The sequence below is a fragment of the Pelophylax lessonae genome, assembly GCF_965119305.1.
Source record: "Pelophylax lessonae genome assembly, chromosome: 2".
NCBI lineage: Eukaryota > Metazoa > Chordata > Amphibia > Anura > Ranidae > Pelophylax > Pelophylax lessonae.
This window is the reverse complement of record NC_138769.1, coordinates 657,772,486-657,794,735: the sequence shown is the minus strand read 5'-3', so window position 1 is coordinate 657,794,735 and position 22,250 is coordinate 657,772,486. Positions and strand designations below refer to the sequence as shown.

General features: G+C 44.3%; 1 protein-coding gene across 2 annotated transcripts in view; it reads right to left on the bottom strand.

Annotated features, from left to right (window-relative positions):
* Positions 1-5,892, bottom strand: part of FNDC3A (fibronectin type III domain containing 3A) — a 491,075-nt gene extending 485,183 nt beyond the window's left edge. The window contains exon 1 of one of the 2 annotated variants that reach the window (XM_082246110.1): positions 5,776-5,892. The gene's annotated coding sequence lies outside the window, so the exon portion shown is untranslated. The remainder of the gene's footprint in view (positions 1-5,775) is intronic. The other variant, XM_082246111.1, reaches the window with a different exon arrangement.
* Positions 5,893-22,250: the final 16,358 nt, after the last annotated feature.

The following is a 22,250-nucleotide window of genomic DNA, read 5'->3' as shown; positions in this document are numbered from 1 at the left end:
TGACATATCATCAGGATCAGTAGTGGCCGCTGGATTTACATTGTATTTGAGGAGGTTGGTGAGAGGAGATATGACCGAATAAAAGGAATGGCTTCAGGAGACCAGTTGTCAATACCAGAACTAGCAAGGGAGAAGCCTGCAGGACTGTGGATAAAGTAATTCTCCCTTTCAACTAAACAAGCCATATACCCTGAATATACTCTGGGGACCAAAGTACATTTAAAATTCTTCTCTCTCTACAGTCAAGAATTCACACAGCTTTTCTAAGCTTTCAGGAAGCAAGGGGCGGGAGCTAAAGTTAAACCCTGCAGAGCTCAGTGAAAGCTGATTGGAGGGAGTTCCCTCCTGTCACCTTTTTATCTCTTGGGATCTGTAAAACCTGCCAAGAGTGACTCATGCAGATGGAAGAGGAATGGGGCAGCAGACAGAAATCACACTCAGTGCTCTGGATTGAGACAAGTACACATTATAGAGTTTTGAGTGCCAGGTTGATACTATAAACTTTTTGGATCTAACTTTAGTGAGGGAAAGTGTCTTTGGCACTGTTCACACGCACGCTTATCGTAAGGAATGCGCAGGGAACTCTTTACTTTTGGCTTCTAGTTGTTATCCAGCACATTCCACGCGATCCATACCAGTGGGGGAAGTTTATACGGGCCAGACGTAACTGCTCCACAGAAGGTGTGTTTGCAAAGGAGTGTAAAATCATTACTTCAAAACCAAATCAGTTCTGGACCAGAAGGATTTGCCCCCTTAATGACCAGGCCATTTTTTGCAATTCGGCACTGCATTATTTTAACGGAAAATTGCGCGGTCGTGCGACGCTGTATCTAAATAACATTTGTGTCCCTTTTTCTTCCCCCATAAACAGAGCTTTCTTTTGGTGGTATTTGATCACCAGTGCGATTTTTATTTTTTGCGCTATAAACAAACAAAAAAAAAAAAAAATATTATATATATATATATATATATATATATATATATATAAAATCTTTTTTTTTTTCCACATTCTGCTATATAACACTCCCCCCAAAAAAAAAAAATCAAACGTTTTCATCCTTTTAGGCCAATTTGTATTCCGCTACATATTTTTGGTAAAAAAAAATCCCAATAAGCGTATTTTGATTGGTTTGCACAAAAGTTATCGTGTCTACAAACTAGGGGAAAGATTTATGTCATTTTTTGGCAGCGATCTGCGATTTTTAGCGGGACTGCGACATTGCGGCGGACAGATCGGACCCCTAACTGACATTTTTGACACTTAGGGGTACCGGTGACATTACTACAGTATTCAGTGCTAAAAATATGCACTGTTACTGTAATAATGACACTGGCTGGGAAGGGGTTAACCTAGTGGATGAGCAAAGGGTTAAATGTGAGCCTAGGGGAGTGTTTTCTAACTGTGGGGGAGGGACTTGTGAAATCACCATAGAGACCTGTGATCCTATATAGAAGGATCACAGACGCCCTGTGATCATTTGAGAGAAGAACGGTCAGCTGTGTTTGCAACAGCTGACTGTTCTCTCTCAGCGGGGAACGATCGTGGGTGCTTGGCTGCAATTGGTGACCGCTGACTTGTGTGGGCGGGAGCGTGCCGCCAGCAGCGAGCGTTCCCCCCCCAGTACCACACGTATGGCCGACATAGTACTATGTTGTTTCGCGTGGCCGAGCCAGCCTGCCGCAGTAGAACTGTGGTGGGCGGTCAGCAAATGGTTAAAGAGAGACAATATGATGGGCGAAGCATTGATAGAGAAGTTTGTCTGGCTTCTGAGAGGGATAGACTGTCCCTTTTGGAGAGTGCTGGTCGGGGCCATTATAAAAGAGAAATAAATAGTATAGAATTATCTTCAGTATCTCTATGTGAATGTTTTTTCAAAAAATTTCAATACAAATAACTTGGAAAAAAAAAGAAAAATGACCTTCAGTATCTGATAAGAAAAGTTCTGTTACTTTCAGAGAAGAGTGGTGAATGATGCATGGAATCCGCATACAGTGTGAATGAGAACTACAGCTTACATCTGTTCTGATTGGCCTGTATCGGGAAGCAGTGCCATTGCCACCAGTGGACCCGCTGTGATTGGTCTGTTTTGCGAAGCAATGCCATAGCCTCCAGTGGGTCTGCGGTGATTGGTCTGTATTGGGAAGCGATGCCATAGCAACCAGTGGACCCACTGTGACTGGTCTGTATTGGGAAGCGATGCCATAGCAACCAGTGGACCCGTTGTGACTGGTCTGTATTGGGAAGCGATGCCATAGCAACCAGTGGACCCACTGTGACTGGTCTGTATTGGGAAGCGATGCCATAGCAACCAGTGGACCTGCTGTGACTGGTCTGTATTGGGAAGTGATGCCATAGCAACCAGTGGACCCGCTGTGACTGGTCTGTATTGGGAAGTGATGCCATAGCAACCAGTGGACCCGTTGTGACTGGTCTGTATTGGGAAGCGATGCCATAGCAACCAGTGGACCCACTGTGACTGGTCTGTATTGGGAAGCAATGCCATAGCAACCAGTGGACCTGCTGTGACTGGTCTGTATTGGGAAGTGATGCCATAGCAACCAGTGGACCCGCTGTGACTGGTCTGTATTGGGAAGTGATGCCATAGCAACCAGTGGACCCGCTGTGACTGGTCTGTATTAGGAAGCAATGTCATAGCCACCAATGGGTCTGCAGTGACTGGTCTGTATTGGGAAGTAATGCCATAGCCACCAGTGGGTCTGCAGTGACTGGTCTGTATTAGGAAGCAATATCATAGCCACCAGTGGGTCTGCAGTGACTGGTCTGTATTGGGAAGTAATGCCGTAGCCACCAGCGGATCTGCTGTGATTGATCTGTATTGGGAAGCGATGCCATAGCAACCAGTGGACATGCTGTGATTGGTCTGTATTGGGAAGTAATGCCATAGCAACCAGTGGACATGCTGTGATTGGTCTGTATTGGGAAGCGATGCCATAGCAACCAGTGGACATGCTGTGATTGGTCTGTATTGGGAAGCGATGCCATAGCAACCAGTGGACATGCTGTGATTGGTCTGTATTGGGAAGCGATGCCATAGCAACCAGTGGACATGCTGTGATTGGTCTGTATTGGGAAGTAATGCCATAGCAACCAGTGGACATGCTGTGATTGGTCTGTATTGGGAAGTAATGCCATAGCCACCAGTGGACCCTCTGTGACTGGTCTATATTGGGAAGTAATGTCATAGCCACCAGTGGATCTACTGGGATTGGTCTGTATTGGGAAGTAAAGTCATTGCCACCAGTGGACCCGCTGTGACTGGTCTGTATTGGGAAGTAATGTCATTGCCACCAGTGGACCCGCTGTGACTGGTCTGTATTGGGAAGTAATGCCATAGCCACCAGTGGATCTGCAGTGACTGGTCTGTATTGGGAAGTAATGACATAGCCACCAGTGGATCTGCAGTGACTGGTCTGTATTGGGAAGTAATGACATAGATACCAGTGGACCCGCTGTGACTGGTCTGTATTGGGAAGTAATGTCATAGCCACCAGTGGATCTGCTGTGACTGGTCTGTATTGGGAAGTAATGTCATAGCCACCAGTGGATCTGCTGTGACTGGTCTGTATTGGGAAGTAATGACATAGATACCAGTGGATCTGCAGTGACTGGTCTGTATTGGGAAGTAATGACATAGATACCAGTGGATCTGCAGTGACTGGTCTGTATTGGGAAGTAATGTCATAGCCACCAGTGGATCTGCTGTGACTGGTCTGTATTGGGAAGTAATGTCATAGCCACCAGTGGATCTGCTGGGACTGGTCTGTATTGGGAAGTAATGTCATAGCCACCAGTGGATCTGCAGTGATTGGTCTTTATTGGGAAGCAATGCCATAGCCACCAGTGGACCCGCTGTGACTGGTCTGTATTGGGAAGTAATGACATAGCCACCAGTGGACCCGCTGTGACTGGTCTGTATTGGGAAGTAATGACATAGCCACCAGTGGACCCGCTGTGATTGGTCTGTATTGGGAAGTAATGTCATAGCCACCAGTGGACCTGCTGTGACTGGTCTGTATTGGGAAGTAATGTCATAGCCACCAGTGGATCTACTGGGATTGATCTGTATTGGGAAGCAATGACATAGCCACCAGTGGATCTGCAGTGACTGGTCTGTATTGGGAAGTAATGTCATTGCCACCAGTGGATCTGCAGGGATTGGTCTGTATTGGGAAGCAATGCCATAGCCACCAGTGGATCTGCAGGGATTGGTCTGTATTGGGAAGCAATGTCATAGCCACCAGTGGATCTGCTGTGACTGGTCTGTATTGGGAAGTAATGACATAGATACCAGTGGATCTGCAGTGACTGGTCTGTATTGGGAAGTAATGACATAGATACCAGTGGATCTGCAGTGACTGGTCTGTATTGGGAAGTAATGTCATAGCCACCAGTGGATCTGCTGTGACTGGTCTGTATTGGGAAGTAATGTCATAGCCACCAGTGGATCTGCTGGGACTGGTCTGTATTGGGAAGTAATGTCATAGCCACCAGTGGATCTGCTGTGACTGGTCTGTATTGGGAAGTAATGACATAGATACCAGTGGATCTGCAGTGACTGGTCTGTATTGGGAAGTAATGACATAGATACCAGTGGATCTGCAGTGACTGGTCTGTATTGGGAAGTAATGTCATAGCCACCAGTGGATCTGCTGTGACTGGTCTGTATTGGGAAGTAATGTCATAGCCACCAGTGGATCTGCAGTGATTGGTCTTTATTGGGAAGCAATGCCATAGCCACCAGTGGACCCGCTGTGACTGGTCTGTATTGGGAAGTAATGACATAGCCACCAGTGGACCCGCTCTGACTGGTCTGTATTGGGAAGTAATGACATAGCCACCAGTGGACCCGCTGTGATTGGTCTGTATTGGGAAGTAATGTCATAGCCACCAGTGGACCTGCTGTGACTGGTCTGTATTGGGAAGTAATGTCATAGCCACCAGTGGATCTGCAGTGACTGGTCTGTATTGGGAAGTAATGTCATTGCCACCAGTGGATCTGCAGGGATTGATCTGTATTGGGAAGCAATGACATAGCCACCAGTGGATCTGCAGTGACTGGTCTGTATTGGGAAGTAATGTCATTGCCACCAGTGGATCTGCAGGGATTGGTCTGTATTGGGAAGCAATGCCATAGCCACCAGTGGATCTGCAGGGATTGGTCTGTATTGGGAAGCAATGCCATAGCCACCAGTGGATCTGCTGTGACTGGTCTGTATTGGGAAGTAATGACATAGATACCAGTGGACCCGCTGTGACTGGTCTGTATTGGGAAGTAATGCCATAGATACCAGTGGATCTGCTGTGACTGGTCTGTATTGGGAAGTAATGACATAGATACCAGTAGACCCGCTGTGACTGGTCTGTATTGGGAAGTAATGACATAGATACCAGTGGATCTGCTGTGACTGGTCTGTATTGGGAAGTAATGCCATAGATACCAGTGGACCCGCTGTGATTGGTCTGTATTGGGAAGTAATGACATAGATACCAGTGGATCTGCTGTGACTGGTCTGTATTGGGAAGTAATGACATAGATACCAGTGGATCTGCTGTGACTGGTCTGTATTGGGAAGTAATGCCATAGATACCAGTGGACCCGCTGTGATTGGTCTGTATTGGGAAGTAATGACATAGATACCAGTGGACCGGTCATGGATGAGCAGAGGGAAATGACTGGCGAACTTCCCTGTTATCTGTCAAGTATGTCAACAACCTCCTCCCTCCACCCCCCGTGTTCCCTCACAGACACTTACCAGCCGTTCCTCACACTTCAATGCAGCTCTGCCGCAGCTCCATCCTTGTCCCCTGCAGAAACAGGCTCGGCTCCGGGACAGTGTCACAGGTCCAGTCAGTCCAGGGCGGAGAATGAGAACACACACAGACAGAGAGGAGGAGGAGGGGGAGGAGAGGTGACAGCGCTGCTCCTGGTCCCTATGGACGAGCCACAGACAGCGCACTTCACTGCTACTAGGAGATCCCTTGACGTCAATGCGCACGACGCAGAGATTCCCCGTGACGCTGCGTGCTGGTTCAGCCCCAACACAACATAGACTGGGCATGGCCAGTATCCCCGCCTTCCCTGAGCCTAGTGACCTTTTGGCAGCAGGGCTGGTTGCTAGGAGACGGGTTTCAGCAGAACACCGTGGTACTGTGGGGAGGGAGGATGGCGCAGCCTCCCCTACCTCAGCTACAAGTTTTAGATGTTTGTAAAATAATCAGAAGATGGGTACAATGTAGTCATAAAGGGGTGGGTATGGTCAGCAACAATACTCAGGAAGGCCGTGGCGTTTAACCACTTACTTACTGGGCACTTATATACCCCCTTCCAGCCCTGGCCAATTTTTAGCTTTCACACTTTGAATAATGGTTTCGCGGTCATGAAACGCTGTACCCAAACAAAGTTTTATCATTTTTTTTCACACAAATAAAGATTTTGTTTGGTGGTATCCATTTACTACTGGGATTTTTATTATTTGCTAATGAAACAAAAAGACCAAAAATTTTGAGAAAAAAAAAACTTTTCATAGTTTGTAATAAAATTAATTTTGCAAACAGGTAATTTTTTTTTCTTCACTGATGTGCGCTCATGAGGCGGCACTGATGGGCACTGATAGACTGCACTGATGAGGTGGCACTGATGGGCACTGATAGACTGCACTGATGAGGCGGCACTGATGGGCACTGATGAGGCGGAACTGATGGGCACTGATATACTGCACTGATGAGGCGGCACTGATGGGCACTGATAGACTGCACTGATGAGGCGGCACTGATGGGCACTGATAGACTGCACTGATGAGGCGGCACTGATGGGCACTGATGAGGCGGAACTGATGGGCACTGATATACTGCACTGATGAGGCGGCACTGATGGGCACTGATAGACTGCACTGATGAGGCGGCACTGATGGGCACTGATAGACTGCACTGATGAGGCGGCACTGATGGGCACTGATGAGGCGGAACTGATGGGCACTGATATACTGCACTAATGAGGCGGCACTGATGGGCACTGATAGACTGCACTGATGAGGCGGCACTGATGGGCACTGATAGACTGCACTGATGAGGCGGCACTGATGGGCACTGATAGACTGCAATGATAAGGCAGCACTGATGGGCATTGATAGGTGGCACTGATGGGCATTGATAGGTGACACTGAAGGGCACGGAGAGGTGGCACTAGAGGCTGCACTGATAGGCACTGATGAGGCGGCACTTATGGACACTGATAGCTGGCACTGATTGGCATTGATAGGTGGCACTGATGGGCATTGATAGGTGGCACTGATGGGCATTGATAGGCGGCACTGAAGGGCACTGAGAGGTGGCACTAGAGGCTGCACTGATAGGCACTGATGAGGTGGCACTTATGGACACTGATAGGTGGCACTGATGAGACGGCACTGATGGGCACTGATAGACTGCACTGATGAGGTGGCACTGATGGGCACTGATAGACTGCACTGATGAGGCAGCACTGATGGGCATTGATAGGTGGCACTGATAGGCATTGATAGGTGGCACTGATGGGCATTGATAGGTGACACTGAAGGGCACGGAGAGGTGGCACTAGAGGCTGCACTGATAGGCACTGATGAGGCGGCACCTATGGACACTGATAGCTGGCACTGATGGGCATTGATAGGTGGCACTGATGGGCATTGATAGGTGGCACTGATGGGCATTGATAGGCAGCACTGAAGAGCACTGAGAGGTGGCACTAGAGGCTGCACTGATAGGCACTGATGAGGTGGCACTTATGGACACTGATAGGTAGCACTGATGGGCACTGAGAGGTAGCACTGATGGGCACTGAGAGGTGGCACTGATTGGCAGCACTGATGGGCACTGATAGGTGGCACTGGTGGGCACTGATTAGCAGCACTAGTGAGCATTGATGATGGGCACTGATAGGTGGCACTGATTGGTGACACTAGTTGGAACTGTATAACTAAGGGGCCCTGCGCTTACGGATATTAAAATAAAGTACTGTGCATAAAGCTGCTAGCTGCAGTGAAAAGTGCTGGTGCTCTTTTTAAAATGAGGGATGTGAGTGCAGCGCTGCTTTAAAATTATAAATCTATAAATATATATAAAAAATATAGAATTGTGCAATAACTTATTACATCTGTGGTGATCTTCAAAGGAATAATATGAAGTGTACAATCATAAAAATCTAATATTTATACACAATGTGTTCCAAATAAATAAATATATAAATAATTGTCCATAAATAAATCTTTCCAGAATGCTGTGACTTTTTCCGATATTCATAAAGTGCTTGAGTGTTCAAAATGTGCAATAAGCGGGGTTTCCCCCTTAAGATGTCTGCTTACCATCAACTGGATGTAATCAGGCATGGAAAAAAGGCTTTACACTCTGTTTTTCAATTGGTGAGTGAGGAATATTTGCTGGAACCTCAAGATTCATCGCCCCCGTATCCTCAAAAAGAGAAGCTTTTCATGGTGAAGTTTGTTTTAAACAACACATTTATTGGGTACATGGCGGGGATTTATACTCACAAACAACAAAATATAACAAGCAGAGAGCGGCTCGGTGGTGTGCTGCTCCCGCAGCATACGATCCTCCGGCCGGGGATCACGTGGTACTCGCTCTACCTATCGCTAGACGCGTTTCGCTGTGACACACAGCTTCATCTGTAGCTGATTTGTAAGAGGTACCACTCGATTAAATATGCTACATTGCCACTCCTCCTTTCTTTCAAGTCCAGAGACTTGTTACATTACGTTTAATATGTTGCAACCCTTCGCTAATAGAATGGGTACATCGGAGTGTGTGCTATCTGAAAACATGCCATTTAAAAACAATGCTAATCTTTAATTGACTACTAGAAGTTTGTTTAAGGCTACATTCACACCTGAGCGTAGCGTTTTTCGCGCGTTTTTTACCGCGATTTTACCGCGATTTTTGCGGCGTTTTTTACCGCGATTTTACCGCGATTTTTACCGCGATTTTTGTGCAGGCGTTTTTAGATTGAATAGAGATCAATGGAAAACGCCTGTAATCTGCCCAAAAAGAAGCTCATGTACTTTTTTGAGCGTTGGGCGTTTTGTATACAGCTTCAAAACGCTCAGATGTGAACAGGGGCCATTGAAATGAATAGGATTTGTCTTGTTGGGCGTTTTGAGAGCTGATCCTAGAGCAGAAAAACGCCCCAAAAACGCCCCAAAACGCCTAGATGTGAACGGAGCCTAAAAACAATGGCTCAATTATAATGGGTCAATCAGGTGTGCAAACACACTCCCTGTTAACTACTCATCATGAGTCTTATGTGTTTTTGCAATTACAATTGGTTGTAGCCCATACATCTTGCGATTGGTCATGAGCGATTCCATGAAAAATATATTACATTACAATATAGCTCATAGTTCAGAAAGTTTATTTGGAACACATTGTGTATAAATATTAGATTTTTATGATTGTACACTTCATATTATTCCTTTGAAGATCACCACAGATGTAATAAGTTATTGCACAATTCTATATTTTTTATATATATTTATAGATTTATAATTTTAAAGCAGCGCTGCACTCACATCCCTCACTAGTTGGAACTGATTAGCAGCACTGGTGGGCACAGATTAGGACCGATGTCCCTGTAACAGAAGTCGGTTAACGTCTTTCTTCTATCCTCCTCATGCTGATCGTAAGGAGAAAAAAAGCAGATAACCGACTTCTGTTTACTTCCCTGATCTGCAGTGATTGGCCCTTTACCCTGTTCTGTGATCAGCTGAGTCTGAAGGACTCAATGTTTACCGAGCGTGCCGCCTGTGCACCACACGGGGCACGCGAGCATCGTGATCACAGGAAGACATCTATTGACGCCCTTCCCGCACTGGAAGCCTGCATTGTAGTCATCTTTCGGCTATAGCATGGCTGGAAAGTGGTTAAAGGATGCTCAGTTGGTACTAAGGGGCCCAAAGTGTGCCAAGAAAATACCCCCCACACCATTACATAACCACCAGCCTGAACCATAGATATAAGGCAGGATGGATCCATGCTTTCATGTTGTTTACGCCAAATTCTGACCCTACGACTAAGCACCAGGGAAGGTGTGAAATGCATTAGCTGATCAGTCTTTCCACTTTAATTTGCTGTGTGGATTGTCATTTGTATATTCGGAACCAATAAAAGTGATTGAAGCAGCGTGCAGCTGTCCGGACTTTCTTTTTTACATCATAAAAATCCAAATGTTAATTGAGCCTAATGCAGAAAGTTTGACGTTTATGGACTCATTCACACTATGAAGCGCGTCCGAGCACGCATTTTTTTTTATTTTTTGCGTGTTCCCAAATGTTGCGGTTTAGGGCAACCCATTAATTTCAAAGGACCGTCTTATGCATGTGGAACACGCATAAAAGATGGCACCATGATTTTTTAAATTGTGTCGCACCAAAACACATGGTACTGCAGTATCATGCATCTTTGCAGGCTCAAACACGCGGACGTTTGCTAGATGTGTGGGTTTCCATTAAGAATCGTGAATACGGTGAATGTGACCAGCGAAGGTTACCCAACGAATGTGCTATAAAGCATTCACCGCTGTATGTGGCAGTAGATGTTTTTTAATCATGCCCTCAATATTTCTGCAGTAAAAGGTCCCCCACTATATGATGTCAGGGGTGTCTTACCTTAGTTTTGTGAATTCAGCAAATTTTCTAACAATCTTTAGATATGTGTTCATAGCTGATTTAAATTCCTATAAACGCCAAATCACATCTCATACACAAGAATTCTAACAATTAAAAGCTAAACCTGTTGGGTTAATATTTTCTGCTGACCTAAGGGTTTTAGTACTGGAGAAAAGGTAAGCTTTAAACCAGGTATTTCTTTTATTTGCTACCTGAAAACTTCCATCTGTGTTTTCAGCTTATCAGTTCTTATATATTCTGACATTGATAGCCTTCCTCCTTGTATAAAATATAATGTAAGTTATGGATAGCCAAGGCTCCATCCTGAAAGATGTCTGCCCAGGTCGCCTACAAGGGTTATCTATTTATTTACTGCCATGCACAGCACCCATGAGTCTGTATGAACCTGCAAGGCTGTGGGCTGTTTTTGAACCTACTATCACCACCAGGATTTGGATGATAGAAGCTTCCAGAGCTGAATATAAACTTCTACTAATAGAGGTAAGCATCGGACAGATTCTCATTAAGGATCTGACTAGTCAAATCAAATTCCTGACATGCTCAGTACAGCCTCTGTGGTAAAGGTCACCTGCCAGGGGCAAATGTTCTGAAGATCTTTGTATGGATCAACCAACTATTAACCACTTTACCACCGGAGGATTTTGCTGTCTTACGTCCAGGCCACTTTTTGCGATTCGGCACTGTGCGACTTTAACCGACAATTGCGTGGTCATGCAACGCCGTACCCAAACAAAATTTTCATCCTTTTTTTTCCCCACAAACAGAGCTTTCTTTTGGTGGTATTTGATCACCTGTGCGATTTTTACTTTTTGCGCTATAAACAAAAAAAGAGCGCTAATTTTGAAAAAATAACAATATTTTTCAAATTTCTTTATCGAAATTCCCCCCCAAAAAAATGTAAAAATCTAAATTTTTTATCATTTTAGGCCAATTTGTTTTGTTCTACATATTTTTGGTAAAAAAAATCGCAATAAGCGTATTTTGATTGGTTTGCGCAAAAGTTATTGCGTTTACTAACTAAGTGAAAGATTTCTGTCATTTTTGGTGTTTTTTTTTTTTAACGAGTAATGGCGGCGACCTGCAATTTTTTTTGCGGGACCACGACATTGCAGCAGACAGATCGGACCTTTGACTGACATTTTTGACACATTTGGGGGTACCAGTGACATTACTACAGTAATCAGTGCTATACATATGCACTGTTACTGTAAAAATGACACTGGCAGGGAAGGGGTTAATTTTTATTGGAGAGGGAGGGGTTAATGTATGCCTGGTGCTTACTGACGTGTGTGGGGGGAGGTGACTGAGTGACACAGGGACAGATCGCAGGTTCAGCTATGCTGAACCCTGCAATCTGACCCTGTCTGTCACTTAGGAGATCTCCAGACTCGATCCCTGACGATCGGGGAAGAGCGGTGGTGATCACCGCAGCTCCTCCCCTGGCCCGACTCCCGCTGTGACTGAATACAGCGGGAGCGAGCCTCCGGTGGTGCGCGAGCGCGCCACCCACAAGGGGAGGAGTCCAGCGACTTAGGTCTACGTCGCTGGACGGAATCGAACCACTTTGCCGCAGTAGCACCAATGTGAGCGGTCGGCAAGTGGTTAAACATGGAGAATGTTATCTTGATGACTAGCACTCTGCTCTTGCAGCAATAGATTTCAAGGAGTGATCTTGCAGTTCTCAACTTTATAACACATCTACAGAATTTATATATACAATTTATATACACACATATATAATTTACATACACACAAACTCTATATTGTCAAAAGTATTGGGACACCTTCCTTTCTGCCTTTACACGCACATGAACTTTAATGGCCTCCCAGTCTTAGTCTGTAGGGTTCAATATTGAGTTGGCTCATCCTTTGCAGATATAACAGCTTCAACTCCTCTGGGAAGGCTGTCCACAAGGTTTAGGAGTGTATCCAGGGGCAGACTGGAAACTTTCGGCCCAGGGGGCAAGTACAAACCAGAGGCCCATGGTGCATCGACTCGGCCCCACTCCTACTCTCCCTCTTTCCGTCCTCCTTCTGACCCCCATTCCAGGCTGAATCCCTGCTCCAGGTACTCTCTACACACCAGCTGAATCAGGCTGGGACTGGTCTGGGAGGAGAGTCTCTAGTGGGGCATGGAACTGGCCTCTGCTCAGACACAGTTTACATCATCCATGCTGGGGGGGAAGGCCTGCGCTCCATCCTTATCTTCATCCCGCACTCAGTAGGTCAGCAGTAGGGACTTTTTATTTCTCTTCCCCAGGAATCATTTAGGCATGTCTGTGACAGAAGTGGTGCAGCCTTTTTACAGGGCATCAGAATGGCCTAGGGGGGAAATTGCCTCCCTGTCCCCTGGCCCAGTCCTCCCCTGAGTGTGTCTATGGGAATATTTGACCATCATTCCAGAAGCGCATTTGTGAGGTCAGGTACTGTTATGGACGAAGAGAAGGCCTGGCTCGCAGTCTTCGCTCTAATTCATCCTAAAGGTGTTCTGTCGGGGGTTGAGGTCAGGACTTTGTGCAGGCCAGTCAAGTTTCTCCACCCCAAACTCGCTCATCCATGCCTTTATGGACCTTTCTTTGTGCATTGGTCCAAATCATTTGATGGAGGGGGGGATTATGGTGTGTGGTTGCTTTTCAGGGGTTGGGCTTGGCCTCTTAGTTCCAGCGAAGGGAACTCTTAAGGCATCAGCATACCAAGACATTTTGGACAATTTCATACTCCCATCTTTGTGGGAACAGTTTGGGGTTGGGCCCTTCCAGTTCTAACATTACTGCGCACCAATGCACAAATCAATGTCCATAAAGACATGGATGAGCGAGTTTGGGGTGGAGGAACTTGACTGGCCAGCACAGAGACCTGACCTAAACCTGGTAGAACACCTTTGGAATGAATTTCAGCGGAGACTGTGAGCCAGGCTTTCTCCAACATCAGTGCCTGACCTCACAAATGCACTATTGGTTAACTATTCCCATAGACACTCCTAAACCTTGTGGACAGCCTTCCCAGAAGAGTTGAATCTGGTATAGCTGCAAAGGGTGGGCCAACTCAATATTGGAACTTTACAGACTAATGCTGGCCATACACTATATGGAAAATCGTTCAAACTAATTTTCGAAAAATGAATACTTGGCCATGAAAGCAGACGATCGTGCCATCATGTAATGACCGATAAATCATTCAGTGGACGGACATAAGTTAATCAGTTTCTTATTTGTTTTTTTCACATGTACCTAGTGCAAACAGTTTGGACGAGAAACACATTAACCTTTCAATTTATCGTTCATTCGGCAGATACAAGACAATATTCCTCCCACTGACGCCAGAGATGGGGAACTAATTGTTCCACTGACACCAATTATGTGGCACTACTCCTGCCAGTGACATACTGATGGGGCACTATTCCTCCCACTGACACCAATGATGTCATTTTTTTAACTCCCATTGACCACCAAGCATTGTTTACTCCCACTGATGGCAGGGCATTATTTATTTCCATTGGCTACAGTCCACCCCCCCCCCCCACCCTTAACGTTTAAAGGGCAGCAAACTGGCCCTTTGTTTTGAAAGTTTGGAGACCCCTGCTTTGGAGAATGCATAGAGCTACTGGATACAGTAACATATTGAGGTCTACACCTAACTTAGTTTGACTATAAGTCCTTGCCACAGTGCATTTGCTGATATTAAAGATCAGTGATAGGTGTTGCTTGATCCTAACACCCAGGGTACATGCCTGAGTCTTCTACTGAGTGGCCCAGATCTCCTTTTCTTTACTTGCCTTTGTCATCCTGTCCTTAAACATTTGTTGATCTCTGGCTGCGGCTCTTTTTTTTTGTATCTTGTACATCCATTCTCATACCTCCCATTGGAAACTGGATTTTTTTCTATCTTACAGTTATTTAGTATATGCTCTTTATAAGAGAGACAACTGTAGAGGAGTGGTGCAAAAGTCAACCAAAGGGAAGCTTCTCCTTCATGGTCAATAAACTGACAAGAGGTTAAAAGCCTCCCTTACTCTATCCAAAATGACAAAAAAGTTGTGCCTATAGTTATTTACATTGGCCTGGGCAGCTAAGATGTAGCTACACCCTGCAACTAAGCAACTGAAGTTCACTCTGTATATTATTGATTTACTGTAATACTTTAGGTATATATGGCAAATATGTGATAAATGCAACCTACTCTTAGGCCGGGTTTACACATATGTGGATTCATGCCTGGGGTCTGGTGCATCCCTGTTCACTAGTTCAGGTGCGAATCAGGTCTGAACTTTTGCCTGAATTCGCACCTGAATCGGACCCAAAGACGCACAGGACCCTTTTTGAATGCGGACTGTGGCAGCCCCAGACCTCACAAATGAGAGCCGGTCACACTCGCCTGTCATGCGAATTGGATGCGGAGAAACCCTCGTCTAATTTGCATATGGGTAAACCCAGCCTTAAAGTAACCCTGTGACAAAAATGTTGGCTAAATTCCCTCATACTTATAAAAAAGGCAGCAAATATTCACCTTACCTTTTGCAAATGTTGTTAAACTTCACTCCAGTCAGTCCCCCGAGGTCTGCTGGAAACCCAACACTTTCCAGGAGTATTGATCTCTTTTGTCCCCATCAGCACTCATTGGTTCTTTACTCTGACCACCTAAAGGTGGAGAGGGGTGGTGTGAGGTTGGGGATAAATACCAGTGACAGCTGCAGGAGACTACAGAGACTGACATTCCCTGAAGTGTCGATTTCCCAATGGACTTTGGTGAACCACTTCTAGTGACCGGAACTGAGTCTGGCAGTTTAGGCAACATGAAATTATTCACCGCCAGAAAGGATCACGTGACAGACAATTCAGGAAAGTTTTGGGTTTTAAAAATATTTTTAAAAAAGAAATGTGGATTGTGTAGGCGTTAGTAGGGGAGAGAACACTTTTTTAAACCCAAAGTTAAGCTTTAAAACAGAGAAAATGTTAGATAATGTTTTACAACAAAATCATGCATTAAGTGCAGGTATTGTTATGGAAATTTTATTAGGACTAGTGTGGACATTTTTCCGGATGTGTTTTATTTAGCTTGGCATTTTGGCCCCCTCTTGTCGGTTTGCTTGCAATACGCTCATTAGAGTGTGTACGGGTGAATCGGCACTGAGGAAAGACTACTGGCAGTGAAAACCTTCCCTTACATGTGCAGACGTGTTCGCTCTACATAGACATCTCCGCCGACTAACACTCCATGCCCTATGCAAGTGTCTGTTTGCCAGTAGAGATCTATGTGTATTGCGGTGTAGAGTTCAAGGCAATATCGTTTTGATATCTATCTGCCTTTATGAAGGGATACATGCACATGTCTTTCTACTGTACCCGATCACCATAGTGGAAACAGCATGGCTCTTTCCCTGCATATAGCCTCACGTCTATGAGAACAGTAGTATAATCCTATTAGCATTGTTCTCTGAAGCTTTGCTAAATGGGATTCATAAAAATGGTATACAATGTGTAGCGCTAACATCAAAACATGATATTCAAATGATGTGAAACATGAATCAATAAATAAATGAGACAAAAATCGTGACTCTAAATAAAATAATATCAATGAAGTCCAAAAATCACCACAAAGGAATAATTGCTGTGGATAAAGGAATTCCTCAAATGACTAAACAGTGCAACACTTGGTGAATGAACCACAAGTCCCAGCAGAGATATAATAGATAGGAGGCCTTTTCCCAGCATAGATGGAAATCAGAAAAAACACCCGTGAGTAGGATGTACAAAAAATGGCTGCTTACCAGAAGTGAGGGGCCCCCAAGCTAATGGGTAGACCATATGTGCAATGGGTACACAGATGATGCAATCGACAATGATCAATTTCACATCAGGCACCAATGGAACAGGCCATACGTGCAACAGGGGATGTAGGTAGAGGGCAGGTGGATGCGCCAATAATAACTCCCCATTTAAAACACCAAAAATGGCAGACCATAGGTGTAAAAGGGAGATAGGAGAAACACATAGCGTAATACTGCTAAGGATGAAAAAAACCCTTTTTTAAAAATACACTTACTAAACACATGGTTACCTTCCTACACGAAACTCTTTTTCTGGCTCGGAAACTTCTGGCTAGAGGTTGGATCCAACAGGCGGTGCCCACTCTGGCTGCCTGGATCAATGAAGTGAATGTTACACTCCCGTATAAGAAGATTATCTATGTCAATAGGGGATGCCCGGGCAAGTACCATAAGGTGTGGGACCGGTGGCTCAATGCCTCCACTACTTGTACGTCCTGAATAATGTTTCACGGAATAGCAGTTTGATGCTATCTTTCTGTTTCTACTGACTTATAACATGGCGCTTGTTTGAGATGCTTTACTTTTTGTTTTTTCTACCTTACTGCCTGACACTATATGTATGTATGCTATTGTTCTCTGGTTTTGCTGCTTATTGACCAGTGATTGCTGTTACTGTATATGTCTTGTGTTGTTTTCAGAACACAATAAAGTTGTTTTGATTCAAAAAAAATAAAAATACACTTACAAACGTCCGGATAGGATATGCATGTCATACACAGTAGACGAGAAGTAAACCGCGGCGTCCTGCGTTCACAATACAAAGCCGGCGTCCAAGGGAGCGTGGTGACATCACGTCTGGTACCATCCAATGCGTTTCGTCATAGGTTGACGTCGTCCGGGGATTCATGCCAGTAGTAGTGGCGGGAAGTTTGATTAGACGAGTTTGATTAGAACAGCGTTCACGGTTCTACACACTGGTTTTATTGTGTAGTGTTAGACAGGAAGCCGTGCGCACTGTTCTGCTCATTCACGATCGTGTACTCCCCTTTTCTATTGTATATTTGAATGTATACAAGTGTGTCATTGGCTGATTCTATGTGAGTAACTTGTGTCATGTTACTGTACATTTGGAACTGATTGGCTGATGTTGTATAGCCATCACTTCCTGCTGTTGCCCCTTTCGTTATCTCATAAATAAACAGAGCTCCATGCCTTAAGCGGGACATTTCTATCGAGCATCCAACGTTAATGCAGCCTGTGTGTCTGTATTACTGGGTACTGCTGAGCGCACTCAATTACCTTATACAAAAGAGCAGAGAAATGTACTTTTTAGCACAACGGGATTGATTGCCCTTTGCGTATATTAATATCCAAAAGTTCACTTATTAGCGCAACTGAGTTATTTGTGCATTAAGCGTACATTATTTTTCAAGACAGCACAAATTGTATTAACTTAATATTCAATGTAACAACTTCATTTTTATTTAGTTTTGTTTTTCTGAATAAATTGTTGCTGTCTGTTTCTTTATGGCACAGCAAACCCATTTATGGCAGTGATACGTGAGAATCAGCCCACACTGCAGGTAGATCACCTTCAGGCAGAACATTTCTTGTAGAAACACGGGCCCTGTGCCAATTCCTACGGCTGAACTTGGACACCTACACGGCAATTAGCTTTTATGTACGAGGTTATTAAGATAATATAACATGCAATTATACAGGAGTATTTAAAGTCATGTCATGTCATTGTGATTAAGATGTGTTTTTAGATTTGGCTGATAGTAGGAGTTGGCTTTGCAACTTTTACATTTTGTAACGATTTTGAAGATTATAATGTCCCATAGGGTTCACATAACAAAACATGTTCCCAGATCTTCTGTTAAGTGTTTGTAACTTTTGAGCTTCATTACACTGCCAGCCCCTCTCTTGTATTCAGCTATAACACACTGTGTAATTCACACCTGAGCGTATCGTTTTCAGGTATTTTTCAGTCGTTTTTTTCTGGCGTTTTCCAGACTTTTTTGCAGGTGTTTGAAGGCAGGCATTGACATCTAACAAAAACGCTTGTAATCTGCCAAAAAAGAAGCTCATGTTCTTTTTTGAGCTTCAGACGTTTTGCTTCAGGCAACAAAATGCTCATATGTGAACAGGGGCCTTTGAAATTAATGGGATTTTGCTTGTTGGGCGCTTTGAGACTTCAGTAATGAGCGTTTTACGAGCTGAAAAACGCTCAGATGTGAATAAGAATTAAGTGTATGTGGAAAACAAAGCCTCTAAATACCATTATCTTCAAGCCGGTCATGTGACTCCCGGCCACTCTTCTACTCAAATCCAGGGCTACAACAGGTTTTGCACAGAGCAGCCCCGATCCTCCTCTACTGTGGTTCCCCCGGCAGCGCTCCTGGTTCCTCCTCCTTATCAGGTGCCTCCATGGAGAGCCACTTTCCATGGGTGCACCTGTGTGGGCACGCTTACGAGTCCCGCTGCTGCGTCCATTGGCAATCGGCCCCGCCCCTCCGGCTCCCTTGTCTTTGGATCTGATTGACAGCAGCGGAGCCAATGGCTATCAATCTATCGAATGAGGACCCGAGACAGCGGCTGGAGCCACTGGGCTCGTGTTCGTCGCTGGAATGATCAGGTTCAGGTAAGAATAAAGCGGGGGAGGGTCTGGGGGACAGCTGCAGCACCAAAGGTTTTTCACCCTAATGCATACAATGTGGTGAAGAAGGCCTCTTTGCCAAATGTGGTAGTCAGGCGGTTCTCCAAAAAGGTGGCAGGGTCAGAGCCCTCGGATCCTTCAGGAAGCCAAATGAAGTGCAGGTTACAGAAGCGAGCTCTGTTCTCCAAGTCATCCTGGTTTTGAGCAAGCTGCTGTATCTGGCCCTGCATGGCTTCTGCAGTGTGTTGCAAAGGGTAAAGAGTGTCTTCAGCTCAGCTGATTCTCATCTCTGCTTCCGTGACCCAGTCTCTCAACTTGGTCATGTCCTGCCTGATTAAAGAGATGTTCACCTTGACTTCTTGTATTTTAGTTGTCAGGGTCGCTTGGCAGGTGGAGATTGCCTCTAGTACCCTTCGCAGTATCAGCTGCGGTGGGCTCCAATGCAGGTGCTCCAGAGGTGCAATCTTCTGTTGAGGAGTCCCGCTCTTGTCTGCAAAATTTCTTGATGGTAGGAGCGGCGGTGGTGACTTTCAGTGGCAGGGACATGAGGTGGTCCATTCTCCAAGTAACAAAGAAAGGTTGGGACTTTGCGTAAGAGACATGACAAAGCTGGCATGGAACAGTTTACACATTTATTGATACACACAATCAGAACATGACATATAAAATTGTTCAATAGACAAGATATTGAGAAATAATTGAATATAGCCACAAATACAGGGACTAGCTATAGCGCTTGCTGTGAATATAATTGAGGCTAGATAAAGGTGCTTATCCAGTGCAAAAATTGCAATACCAAAAGGATGGGTAACAGTTGTAATAAATAATCCTGAGTTACTATAGATAATTCTAAAAGTGCTAATAGTGCATAATTAGATAATTTATAAACACTCTACCAAAATAATCATATGAGATGGGTGCACCTAAACAATAACATTAAATGCAGCACATATGCAATAAATAATAATAGCACATTTTGGATAACTCTATGGTTCTTGATAAGGTGTTGAATAATAATGAAAACAAGGTGTTCAATAAAACATACAATTACTACGGTAAATAAGTCTGAATAACATATCAGTGCATAGTTCAGAGAAATAAAAAAAAAAAGGCTTGTAAAAATCAAAAATCAAAAAAGCAAAGTTCATGAATGATTGGAAGTGCAATGATTACTGTGATGAGTGTTCAATCAGTGCTCAAAAAGAGTTCATGAAAATCCTCATAAAAATAAAGTTCATGGGTGACTTGAAGTGCAAATTAGGTAGGTATTTCTTGAGTGCAAATAAAGTGCAGGTGCTCTGTGCTCAACTTCCAAACAGTCAGGTGCTGATACTTGTTTTCACCGTGGAAGATAGTAAAATAACAGACTCACCAGATAGAATGGGTCTTATATACCATATAGTTTTAAGACCAGGTGCCGCTTGTTTGGCCACCTGGACCAGGATACGTTCCGCTGAGGGATGTAGTACCCCAATACTCCGGACTGTCACCTCCTAGTTAACCTCCATCAGTGGGTCCGGTCAGGTTATAGAATGAAAGAAGGCTCCAGATGGTGTAATAACGTTTTTAAGGCTTTATTTAACTTTTTAAATATACACAAGTATTAAAAAACAATAAAACGCCAGCAGGAAGGAGCCCACAAGTGGAGAGCGGTGAATACCGTTGTGCGTTCCACTCGGCTCCCGTGACGTAGACAGCGTGCATTCCACCTTACACGCGTTTCGTCATAACGTTGACGTCTTCCGACCCCCTCTATAGTAGCTGCATTTGATATATATTTACATTTTGAATACCTTCTATTTCAACCCACTGGCGCGGGGGATATACTTTTAAGTATATATACCCTCCAAGATATTGAGAGAGCTGATAAAGAGTCCCCAACTCCAAATACATAAAAATCAGCAAGGCAAGATTCCAAATAATAATAGAGTCATAAAATATATTCACAGTAACCATTATTTAAATTCCAAGTAGCAGTGGAGTAGTTGGTGTATTCAAAACATCGGGTTACAATACATAGGCCGAACTAAACGACCGCTACAAGTGAGACTCAATGAACACATATCCAATATCCTCAAGGGATTTCCTAAACACTCAGTGTCCAAACACTATGCTCTTGTCCATGGTAAAAATCCCGCTAATACTTTATTTTTAGGGATAGATAAATTCACACCACACTGGAGAGGTGAACCCCTAGTTAGAGGCATCTCTAAATTAGAGATGACCTGGATTCACCGAGTCAAAACTTATGTACCGTTTGGACTGAACGTGGATATAGAAGTGAATGCGTTCATAAATAATGCTTAGTTTGATCCGGTTATTCAGTCATTATAAGCCCTTTTTTCCATTGATATTAATATATTTTCATCATCTGATGGAGATGTATGATATCACCCGTACATTTTGGATTAAGTTCACTTGACCAAATATTGTTTTTTGTATAATTTTAAAATTTAACTATGTATATCATTCAAATTTCATTTGAGATTGTAACAGGACAACACCAATATATAACTGGTATATGTGACATTTATTGATGTAGGGTGGGGCCAAAAAAAAAAATTTTTTGAGTTGGTTTCGGTTCTTGACCCAATATACACAATGATTGAGAGCGGTTTGTCAGGATTAACTTTATTTCATATATCAGCAACCTTTGATTATATTCAATAGGTTAATATTGTTGTTGTCTTGATGGGGTCTATGTGAATAAGATCATATATATGGACCTTTCATATTTAAATATATCAAATATCCACTAGATGGCGTTGCAGCCAGCCCTCTCTAGGGGATTGACATTATTGTTTATTATATATGTATTGCACCAATGTATTGTTTGCACGGGTTGACAACCTTATGGGTGTTATTTGTGCTGCGTACAACAGCTTAGTTCAAAGTGTTTGCCCGATGGTGGATGTATGATCGTAACAGTTCTGATTACCTCTTCAATGATGGCGGAATGGTCTTCACCCACTTCCGGGCATCCAGTCCTCTCTTCTTATAAATAGATGGCGTCAGTGCGCCGTCCGCACCTTTGAAAACGTCATCTGTGACGAAACGTCGTCAGGGCAACGGCGTACTGACGTCATCTGACTGCGACCCACGAGTGCGGAGGAGCGGAGCCGTCCG